The following is an 11,385-nucleotide window of genomic DNA, read 5'->3' on the forward strand; positions in this document are numbered from 1 at the left end:
TTCTTCCTTGCTGAGCTGCCTTTCAGGTTATGTCGATATAGGACTCGTTTTAATGTGGATATAGATACTTTTGTACCTGTTTCCTCCAGCATCTTCACAAGGTCCTTTGCTGTTGTTCTGGGATTGATTTGCACTTTTCCCACCAAAGTACGTTCATCTCTAGGAGACACGCGTCTCCTTCCTGAGCGGTGTGACGGCTGCGTGTTCCCATGGTGTTTATACTTGCATACTATTGTTTGTATACATGAACGTGGTACCTTCAGGTGTTTGGAAATTGCTCCCAAGGATGAACCAGACGTGTGGAAGTCCACACTTTTTTTCTGAAGTCTTGGCTGATTTCTTTTGATTTTCCCATGATGTCAAGCAAAGAGGCACTGAGTTTGAAGGTAGGCCTTGAAATACATCCACAGGTACACTTTCAATTGACTCAAATGATGTCAATTAGCCAATCAGAAGCTTCTAAAGCCATGACATCGTTTTCAGTCATTTTCCAAGCTGTTTAAATGAACAGTCAACTTAGTTTATGTAAACTTCTGACCAACTGGAATTGTGATACAGTGAATTATAAGTGAAATAATCTGTCTGTAAACAATTGTTGGAAAAAATACTTGTGTAATAGATGTCCTAACCCACTTGCAAAAACTATAGTTTGTTAACAAGAAATTTGTGGAGTGGTTGAAAAACGAGTTTTAATGACTCCAACCTAAGTATATGTAAACTTCCGACTTCAACTGTAACTACCAGCGTTGAATTCTGAGTTTGTTTTTGGTAAGGATGTTATGATGTTGTGCAGGCATAGATAGATAAGCAGTTGCACCACTCCCTCTGTAGTGCCAAGACAAAAAGGGAGTAACATTCAACAGTAATGTAGAAAGCAGTGTTAGAGTCAATTCCATTTCAATTCCAGTCAGTCACATTTGTAATTGTAATTGTAGTTTTTCTTACTTTCTGAACTGACTGAATTTTAAATATAATTCACCCCAACCCAAGCAGAAACTGAGGATAACTCGATCTGCTCACAAAAAGGAGAGGAATATAAGGACCATCAGGTGGCACGACAATTATTGTGACACCCAGGCTGAAAGGCACAGCCTTAAAGGCCCAGTGCAGTCAAAAACTAGAGTTCCTGAATTTTATATTTAGCTTCACACAGAGAGGGTGGAAAAATATTGTGAAAATTATGATGATTCCCTTTTAGAGTTTAATTTTCAGCCTGTTTTGGTGGGATGGAGTTTTGGCCTGTCTGGTGTCATCACCAGGCAATATATTAGTTAACAGACCAGTAGGAAAGTTCCAAACCTTTTTGCCAATAACAGCTAGTTTTCGGTTTTCCCCATTCAGATCTCCCCCAGACAGTCCTCGGGAAAATTCTTGCCTGAGAAATTGATCTTGCTGAGAAGCTATTTTGCTAAAGAATTTTACCATTTTGATTGACAACAATCACAGTAAGATACTTAATTGTTACCCAGAAATGTTTTAATATTGGGATAAAACAGCTGCATTGGACCTTGGCATTTCCCCCATTAATATCTTACTTATTCTTCTGTAGTAGACACAAACATGTTCATGTTTGCAAGTATGAAGGTGTGTGTCAATGCATTTTGTTTTGTGTATGTTTGTTAGTGTATGAATACTTGTGTGTATGTGTGTGTGTGTACGCATGTTTGTGTGTCTCTATTTGGGTTTCTGTCTGAGTGAGTTATTTTTTAGTGTCTGTCTGTGTGTGTGTGTGTTTGTGTATGTGTGTGTGCTCAGCACCGTTCGGGGCATGGTGTTTCAGTCAAAGAGGAACAAAGCTGGGGGAGGCGTTACTCCGCCCCAACGCCCCCAGGCGAGGCAGGACAGAGGTGACGTGATGGATGGCAGACAGATAGATTGCTCTATCCCATCATGCACCTGACCTGCGTCTCTGACTGACCGACTGAGTCAGGTACAGCAGACTTCCTCCAATGTGTACATTCCATGTCATACACACCCTGTCACGAACCGCACGCACCCACACAACACATTAGCGGTCAGTTCCAGTAAGGATTTAGAAGGCAAAAAGCTTATCATGCAGTTATCATTTAAAAAAAAGGCTATACCAGATACTGTTCATCCTGACCAGAAGGGTTTTTAACCTGGACTATATATTGGAAATAAAATATGACAATTAGCTGAAACAATTGAACATATTGAAACATTGAAGATACCAGGTCTTGTCTTCAGAGCAGATTTTGAAAAGGCGTTTGATAAAGTACGATTAGAATTTATATATAGATGCCTGGAATACTTTAATTTTGGTGAATCTGTTATACAATGGCTTAAAGTTATGTACAGCAACCCCAGATGTAAAATAGTAAAAAATGGTTACTTCTCAGAAAGTATTGAGCTTTTAAGAGGAGTTTAACAAGGCTGTCTGTTGTCTCCATATCTATTTATTATGGCCATTGAAATGCTAGCTATTAAAATTAGACTCAACAAGAACATCAAGGGGTTAGAAATCCAGGGGAGAAAAACAAAAGTATCAATGTATGCCGATGATTGTAGTTTTTCTCAAGTCCTCAATCTGGATCCCTGCACAGTCTCATTGAAGATCTTGATCACTTTTCTAGCCTCACTGGATTAAAACCTAATTATGACAAATGTACCATATTAAATATTGGAGCATTAAAAAATACAATGTCTACATTACCTTGTAGTTTAACAATAAAATGGGTGGATGGTGAATTAGACATACTAGGTATTCACATCTCAAAAAATATAAATGAATTTACCACAATTCATTTCAATAGAAAGTTAGCAAAAATAGAGAAGATTTTTCAACCATGGAGAGGTAAATACTCTATTTACGGAAATATTACACTGATTAACTATTTGGTCCTATCACAGTTTACTTACTTACTAATGGCCTACTCCAGAAGATTTGTTTTTAAAATCAAATTAACAAAAAAATATTTCATTTTATTTGGAATGCTAAGGCAGCCAAAATTAAATGTGCCCATTTGTATAATGAATATGAGCTTGGGGGGCTAAAATTATTCAATATTAAAGCTTTAAACCTCTCACTAAAAGATTCACTCATACATAAGTTATACTTTAACCCAAAATGGTTCTCCAATAGATTATTATGTATATGTAGCATAAAAGCTGTAAAAAAAACTAAGATATTTGTCCTCAGGAGGGGTTAAATAAAATAATTTAAAAAATAAAATCATTAAAAACATTATCATGTTATCGGTTTCCATCTGAATGATAAAGTACATTGCATATGAATATTAATTCCCAAATATCATAATCAGATGCATCATTACAGTGGATAATGTTTTTTTCTGAGTGTGGTGTTACTATTTCTTGGTTATTGCAAGACTTTCCCACAATCAGTGAGTCATGAAGAATTGACCCCAAACTTGTACAATTAGGGGTCTCTTTTGGAAACCACAAAACAAATATATATATTTTTTTTGCGACACTTACAGCAATGTAAGCCTAATGTACGAAACAGTTTTAAACCAAAACAAACTTGATTTAAATGAACATCATATTCATCATAAATATTCAATTTGTAGTAAATACCTTTTAGGGTCAATGAAAAGTTGTGATGGTATAAAGAATCTCAAACATGTGGAACACCTGATGACATTTCTCTTACGTTTGTTAAGAGAGATCTGGACACAAAGTAAGAACTGCCTCACATTGTTTAGTCTGGTTATTTTTTTTGTTTTTCTGACCTCCCTTTGCACTCTGGCATACCAGGAAAAAGCCTGCCAGCCAAACCTGTACCTCCATCCTCTGAGCCACTTGGCACAAAGTCAGTGCTCAATCCAACTGTATCAAAACGGAAGGGCATACAGCACCACTGCTTTACGCTGCTAAGGAGTAATATGAATGACAGGTTGACATGTTTTTGGCTTCTGCAGACTGCTTTTGTGGTGTGTGACACTTCGAATGTCAGATTTTCAGGCCAAGTCTGTCACATACACTGAGTGTACAAAACATTAGGAGCACCTTCCTAATATTGAGCTACACCCCATTTTGTACTCAGAACAGCCTCAATTCATCGGGCATGGAATCTACAAGGTGTCGCAAGCATTCCAAAGTGATGCTGGCCCATGTTGATTCCAATGCGTCCCACAGTTGTGGTAAGTTTGCTGGATGTCCTTTGGGTGGTGGACTATTCTTGATACACACTGGAATATGTTGAGCGTGAAAAACCCAGCAGCTTTGTAGTTCTTGACACACTCAAACCGGCGCGGCTCGTACCTACTACCATACCCTATTGAAAGGCACTTCAATCTTTTGTCTTGCCCATTCACCCTCTGAATGGCACACATACACAAATCATGTCTCAATTGTCTCGAGGCGTAAAACTCCTTCTTTAACCCGTCTCTTTCCTTTCATCAGCGTTGATTGAAGTGGATTTAACAGGTGACATCAATAAAGGGATCATAGCTTTCCCTTTGATTATTAATGTTTTATACGCACAGTGTATGTCTCCATATATCCTATCTGTAATATCAGTCATGAAATACATGTCACGCGGGACTAGGTGTGTGTGTGCAGGAATCAGACGCAGAGAGAGAGTAACGGAGTGAAGTGCTTTACTATTGCACACCCAACTGATAAGCCCAATACAATACAGGGCGCAGGACACTATACCAGACAACCCAAAACCACAGGGTGTCCAGTATAGAAAATAAAATACACTACGACCTAATATGTACACACGTAACAAAAGACAATCCCGCACAAAACAAGGGCGGGTCAAACTACTACATATAGGGAAGCTAATTAAACCAAAATACACACAGGTGAAACTAATAAGACAAAACCAACAGACAAATGAAAAAGGGATCGGTAGTGGCTAGTAGGACGGTGACGACGACCGCCGACCACTGCCCGAACAGGCAGGGGAGCCAACTTCGGCGGAAGTCGTGACAATATAGTCAATCATAATGTCAATGATTTTTTACATTATTACATGTTATCACTGCTGTAAGTCAGTGTTTTGTAAAAGGGGGGGGAATAATTGAAAGAAAGAGGTACATTTAAGTTTACATTTCACAGACATGTTTTACTTTTAACAACAATTCACAGTTATCAATTTCTCCTTGGCGAACAGTGACATTAGATACCAGTGAAGCTGCAAAGGCTGCTACTAGTTTGGGTTCTGCCTCAGCAGTTAGCTCATGAATCATCACAAAGGAACTTTTTTGGAAAAGATTGTCACCGACACCTCGCCCAGTCTACTATGGTGGCGGTAGTTCACTCTTGATCCTGCAGGTCCGGTTCATCACGATTTCCTTCTAATTATGCCGTCCATACACTACGCAAATGATGAATGCAAATACTTCTATATTATGTCTCTCGTTTGTAACAGACCTTCAACCCACAACCAGGATACAGTCTGGGCTCTATTTTAACAAACCTATCGCATTGGTTAATCTTAGCGCTGGTGGCAGTGTTTTAATAGTTTAGGGGTGTGACAGAAATATTTTTTCTAATTTCAAAACCGGAATTATAGGCGCAGTAGTGGGCAGCGGCGCAAAAGGGCTGGGATTTGATGAATTAGCAAATTGTGGGTGTGTCTTGCTTGGCCCCTCACTGGCCAATCAGAACATGCTCAATGGCTAAATATGTGGTTGCCTTTAGTTGTGTATTTACATTTTTTTATGTATTACATTGTTATCATCTTAAATTCTAAAGTTAGTCCTTTATAGCCTAGTTTTTCAAATGGCCGACCCCATATATGCTAAATATGTTGTATTTGTTGGCGTTCGTAATTATTAGGGGTCCAGAAGCAAAGCTGGTGAAACCCTATTGTATTTGGTGCCGTTTATTGGTGAAAAAAATGTGATTTCAAGTGAGATGGTAAGACCTCAGAAGTTGCAACCTTGCTTGATGGTAAAGGGGCAAGGGCCACAACCTCTCATGCAATGTCATGCCAATTGGCCACATGGTGGCTCTATAACAAGCCATAGAAAATGCAAACTTTGAAAGCTCACGCCCCTCATCCCATTTGAACTGAAATTTGGTATACAGGTCCCTCTCCTCACAACAAACAAATATGCCTCAAATACCCATAAGATCCACCATGATGGATTTTGAATTTTTGTGAAACACAACTCTACTCCTCTGGTACCGAATGACCGATCTGCACAAAACTTGATACTTAGGATCTATGGACCAAGCTCTCACAAATTATGTTTATCCAGGATAGTATCTCAAAAAATAGTCCAATAAACATTCGTGTGAGCGTGGTGTGGCACAGAAATACTGTACAAATGCTATATATAAAATTTGGTGCCAATTGGTTCAGTGGTTCTGGAGAAGAAGACGCTTATTAAAGTAGTCAACCTCTTTGTACTCTGGGAGTGGGACACTGTGGAGTTGTCAACTGTGATGGAGAGCTCTTGGAGCGGGCAGGCCTTCCCCGGGAGGAAGTGCAGTTCCGTCTTGTCGAGGTTGAGCTTGAGGTGGTGGGCCGACATCCACACGTCGCCACCTGGGTGTCTGAAGGGGGGAAGGAGAAAAGTACTTGAGCGTCATCCACATAGCAATGATAGGAGAGACCATGTGAGGATATGACAGAGCCGAGTGACTTAGTGTATAGAGATAAGAGGAGAGGGCCGAGAACCGAGCTCTGGGGGACACCAGTAGCGAGCGCACGTGGTGCAGACACAGATCCTCTCCACATCACCTGATAGAAGCGGCCTGCCAGGTAGAATGTACAGTGCCTTCGGAAAGATATTGGGACCGCTTGAATTTTTCGTAATTTTGTTATGTTACAGCCTTATTCTAAAATTGATTAAATAATTTTTTTCCCTCAATCTACACACAGTACCCCATAATGACAAAAGCAAAAAACTGGTTTTCAGAAATGTTAGCCAATGTATTAAAAAATAAAAACACTAAAATATCACATTTACATAAGTATTCAGACCCTTTACACAGTACTTTGTTGAAGCACCTTTGGCAGCGATTACAGCCTCGAGTCTTGGGTATGATAGTACAAGTTTGGCACACCTGTATTTGGGGAGTTTCGTCCATTTTTCCCTGCAGATCCTGACTAGTCTACCAGTCCCTACCGCTGAAAAACATCCCCCACAGCATGATGCTGCCACCACAATTGTCACGTTCTGACCTTTATTTCCTTTGTTTTGTATTTATTTTAGTATGGTCAGGGCGTGAGGTGGGTGGGCAGTCTATGTTTGTTTTTCTATGTTTTGGGGTATTTCTATGTTTTGGCCTAGTATGGTTCTCAGAGGCAGGTGTCATTAGTTGTCTCTGATTGAGAATCATACTTAGGTAACCTGGGTTTCACTGTGTGTTTGTGGGTGATTGTTCCTGTCTCTGTGTTTTGCACCAGATAGGGCTGTTTTTGGTTTTCCACGTGTATTGTTATGTAGTGTTCGTGTTTATCTTTTTTTTAATTAAACATGAATCAATATAACCACGCTGCGTTTTGGTCCGCCTCTAATTCACCACAGGAATACCGTTACAACAATGCTTCACTGTAGGGATGGTGACAGGTTTCCTCCAGACGTGATGCTTGGCATTCAGGCCCAAGAGTTCAACATTGGTTTCATCAGACCAGAGAATCTTGCTTCTCATGGTCTGAGAGACTTTAGGTGCCTTTTGGCAAACTCCAAGGGTGCTGTCAAGTGCCTTTTATTGAGGAGTTGCCTGTCCACTCTATCATAAAGGCACGATTGGTGGATTGCTGCAAAGATGGCTGTGCTTCTGAAGGTTCTCCCATCTCCACAGAGGAACGCTGGAGCTCTGTCAGAGTGACCGTCGGCTTCTTGGTCACCTCCCTGATCAAGGCCCTTCTCCCCCGATTGCTCAGTTTGGCCGGGCCGGCCAGCTCTAGGAAGAGTCTTGGTGGTTCCAAACTTCTTCCATTTAAGAATGATGGAGGCCACTGTATTCTTGGGGACCTTCAATGCTGCAGACATTGTCAAAATAATAATAACAATGTTTTCACTTTGTCATTATGGGATATTGTGTGTAGATTGATGAGATTTTTTATGTATTTAATCCATTTTAGAATAAGGCTGGAACGTAACAAAATTGTGGAAAAAGTCAAGGGCTCTGAATACTTTACGAATATACTGTAGTCCAAGATGTGCAGGGCCTGAGACGCCCAGCCCAGAGAGGGTGGAGAGGAGGATCTGATGGCTGATGGTTCACGGTGTCAAAGGCAGTATCTAAGAGTTTGAGAACAGAGGAGAGACAGTCAGGCTTGGCAGGACAGAGAGTCTCCTTTACACAGAGAAGAGCAGTCTCCGGTTGAGTGACTCGTCTTGAAGCCTGACTGGTTAGGGTCAAGAAGATAGTTCTGAGAGAGAGAGCGAGAGAGGTGGTCCAGGTTTGGTTGTTGTAGTACTTCTATGTAATACAGAAGCACACACCACACCTGCTGTAAACACACATAACCTAAAATTACAATGACACTGCGCAAAGAAAATGGACATGTCAACCAACATACAGTACATGACACGGTGGTAGACATACATACACACCCCAACACAAATTAACACCCACAACACCCACATTCCATGAGTATTTTCAGACTGACGAAGCCTCAAAACATCTGATAAGGGGAAGGAGGGCATAGTGCAGGAGTTGCACAATCTCACTACTTCAAGTTTCACTGCTAAACTTACTCTCCCTGTTTCCGTGGAAACTGAACCCCCACAGGATCCTATCCCCTGGTGTCACTAATAGTGACCCTGTCCCTGGGTGTAGGCTCGGCTACTCAATCTGCTATGCGCATTGTGACTATGAGCGAGGTCAGAGTTATAGGGGCTTATTGGAGCCATCATTTGTGACCGAGACTTGTAAACATGTGCTTTAAACAATGTATATTTGTTCATTGCTAGGCACACAAATAAGATGATTTCTTATTTAATTTGAAACGAGGTCTATTTGTGGCTGCAACCGGACTAGTTTGTGAATGACGGAATGTATGGCTGGACTGTCACGAGGGTGATAAGTAGCCTGACGACTCTTCCGATGCTCTGTCATTCACTACAGACTTCTTTTCCTTCTCTTTATGGAGAAGAAACTAATGTCCGTGGGCTTGGCGTAGCCGGAACAAGTAGTCTAGGTAGCCAGGCAAGGTGGTAAGCGAACTGCAGTCCCCTCACATGATTCATTCTTGAGTTCGAGTCTGCAGAGCATAGGCTGTGTATGTTTTGGTTCTACAAAGCTGCTTCCATCATAGTTGTACAGTCGTCTCAAATAAAACTGTGAAGGACCTCGGCTTTACTCTGGACCCTGATCTCTCTTTTGACAAACATATTTCAAGGACAGCTTTTTGCCATCTTCGTAACGTTGCAAATAAATCTGAAACCTTTTGTCCAAAAATGATACAGAAAGCTAATCCAGGCTTTTGTCACTTCTAGATTAGACTACTGCAATGCTCTACTTTCCGTCTACCCAGATAAAGCACTAAATAAACTTCAGTTAGTGCTAAACACGGCTGGTAGAATCTTGACTAGAACCAAAACATTTGATCATATTACTCCAGTGCTAGCCACTCTACCTACACCGGCTTCCTGTTAAGGCCAGGGCTGATTTCAAGGTTTTACTGCTAACCTACAAAGCATTACATGGGCTTGCTCCGAACTATCTCTCCGATTTGGTCCTGCCATACATACCTACACGTACGCTACGGTTACAAGACACATGCCTCCTTACTGTCCCTATCATTTTTAAGCAAACAGCTGAAGGCAGGGCTTTCTTTGACAGAGCTACATTTTTTATGGAAAGGTTTCCCTATCCATGTGAGAGATGTAAACTCGGCCTCGACCTTTAAGTCTTTATTGAAGACTCATCTCTTCAGTGGGTCCTATGATTGAGTGTAGTCTGGCCCAGGGGTGTGACGGTGAACGGAAAGGCACTAGAGCGACGAACCACCCTTGTTGTCTCTGCCTGACAGGTTCCCCTCTCCACTGGGATTCTCTGCCTCTGATCCTGTTACGGGAACTGAGTCACTGGCTTACTAGTGCTCTTCCATGTCATCCCTAGGAGGGGTGCGTCACTAGAGTGGGTGATCTTCTTGTCTGGGTTGGCGCCGCCTCCGATTCGTGCCATGGGGGAGATCTTTGTGGGCTATACTTAGCCTTGTCTCATGGTAGTTAGTTGGTGGTCTGTGGATATCCCTCTAGTGGTGTGGGGGCTGGCTTTGGCAAAGTGGGTGGGGTCATATCCTGCCTAGTTGGCACTGTCCGGGGGTATCGTCGTACAGGGCCACAGTGTCTACCGGCCCCTCCTGTCTCAGCCTCCAGTATCTATTCTGCAATAGTTTATGTGTCGGGTGGCTAGGGTCTGTCTGTTATATCTGGTGTAATTCTCCTGTCTTATCTGGTGTCCTGTGTGAATTTAAGTATGCTCCCTCTAATTCTCTCTCTCCCTCCCCTCCTGGAGGGCCTGTGCCCTGGGATCATGCCTCAGCACTACCTGGCCTGATGACTCCTTGTCTGTCTCCAGTCCACCTGGTCGTGCTGCTGCTCCAGCTTCAACTGTTCTGCCTGCGGCTATGGAACCCTGACCTGTTCTTTGGACGTGCTACCTTGTCCCGGACCTGCTGTTTCGACTCTCTCTCTCTACCGTGCCTGCTGTCTCAAAGTCTGAATGATCGGCTATGAAAAGCCAACTAACATTTACTCCTGAGGTGCTGACCTGTTGCACCCTCTACAACCACTGTGATTATTATTATTTGACCCTGCTGGTCATCTATGAATATTTGAACATTTTGGCCATGAACTGTTATAATCTCCACCCGGCACAGCCAGAAGACGACTGGCCAGCCCTCAGATCCTGGTTCCTCTCTAGGGTTCTTCCTAGGTTCCTGCCTTTCTAGGGAGTTTTTCCCTAGCCACCGTGTTTCTACATCTGCATTGCTTGCTGTTTGGGGTTTTAGGCTGGGTTTTTGTATAGCACTTTGTGACATCGGCTGATGTAGAAAGTGCTTTATAAATAAATAAAGGAGGGGTACCTAGTCAGTTGTCCAACTGAATGTTTTCAACTGAAATGTTTCTTACGCATTTAACCCAACCCCTCTGAATCACAGAGGTGCGGGGGACTGCCTTAATCGAAATTCACATCTTCGGTGCCCAGGGAATGACAGATTTGTACCTTGTCAGCTCTGGGATTAGATCCAGCAAACTTTCAGTTACTGGCCCAACACTCTAACCACTAGGCTACCAATACATTTGATTGATTGATTGAATAATCAATTAATTGCATTAATTCTTGCACCATGCGATCAATGATCAGTTCTAAACATGCATTTTTCTTCTCTTTGATGCATTTTTCTTCTCATGATCTATTTCCCTGCGTGCATATGACAGACGGTGGTCAGAGCACGCTTCTGGAGCCGTTACTACTGTGAAGTGA

The sequence above is a fragment of the Oncorhynchus keta genome, chromosome 20, assembly GCF_023373465.1.
Source record: "Oncorhynchus keta strain PuntledgeMale-10-30-2019 chromosome 20, Oket_V2, whole genome shotgun sequence".
NCBI lineage: Eukaryota > Metazoa > Chordata > Actinopteri > Salmoniformes > Salmonidae > Oncorhynchus > Oncorhynchus keta.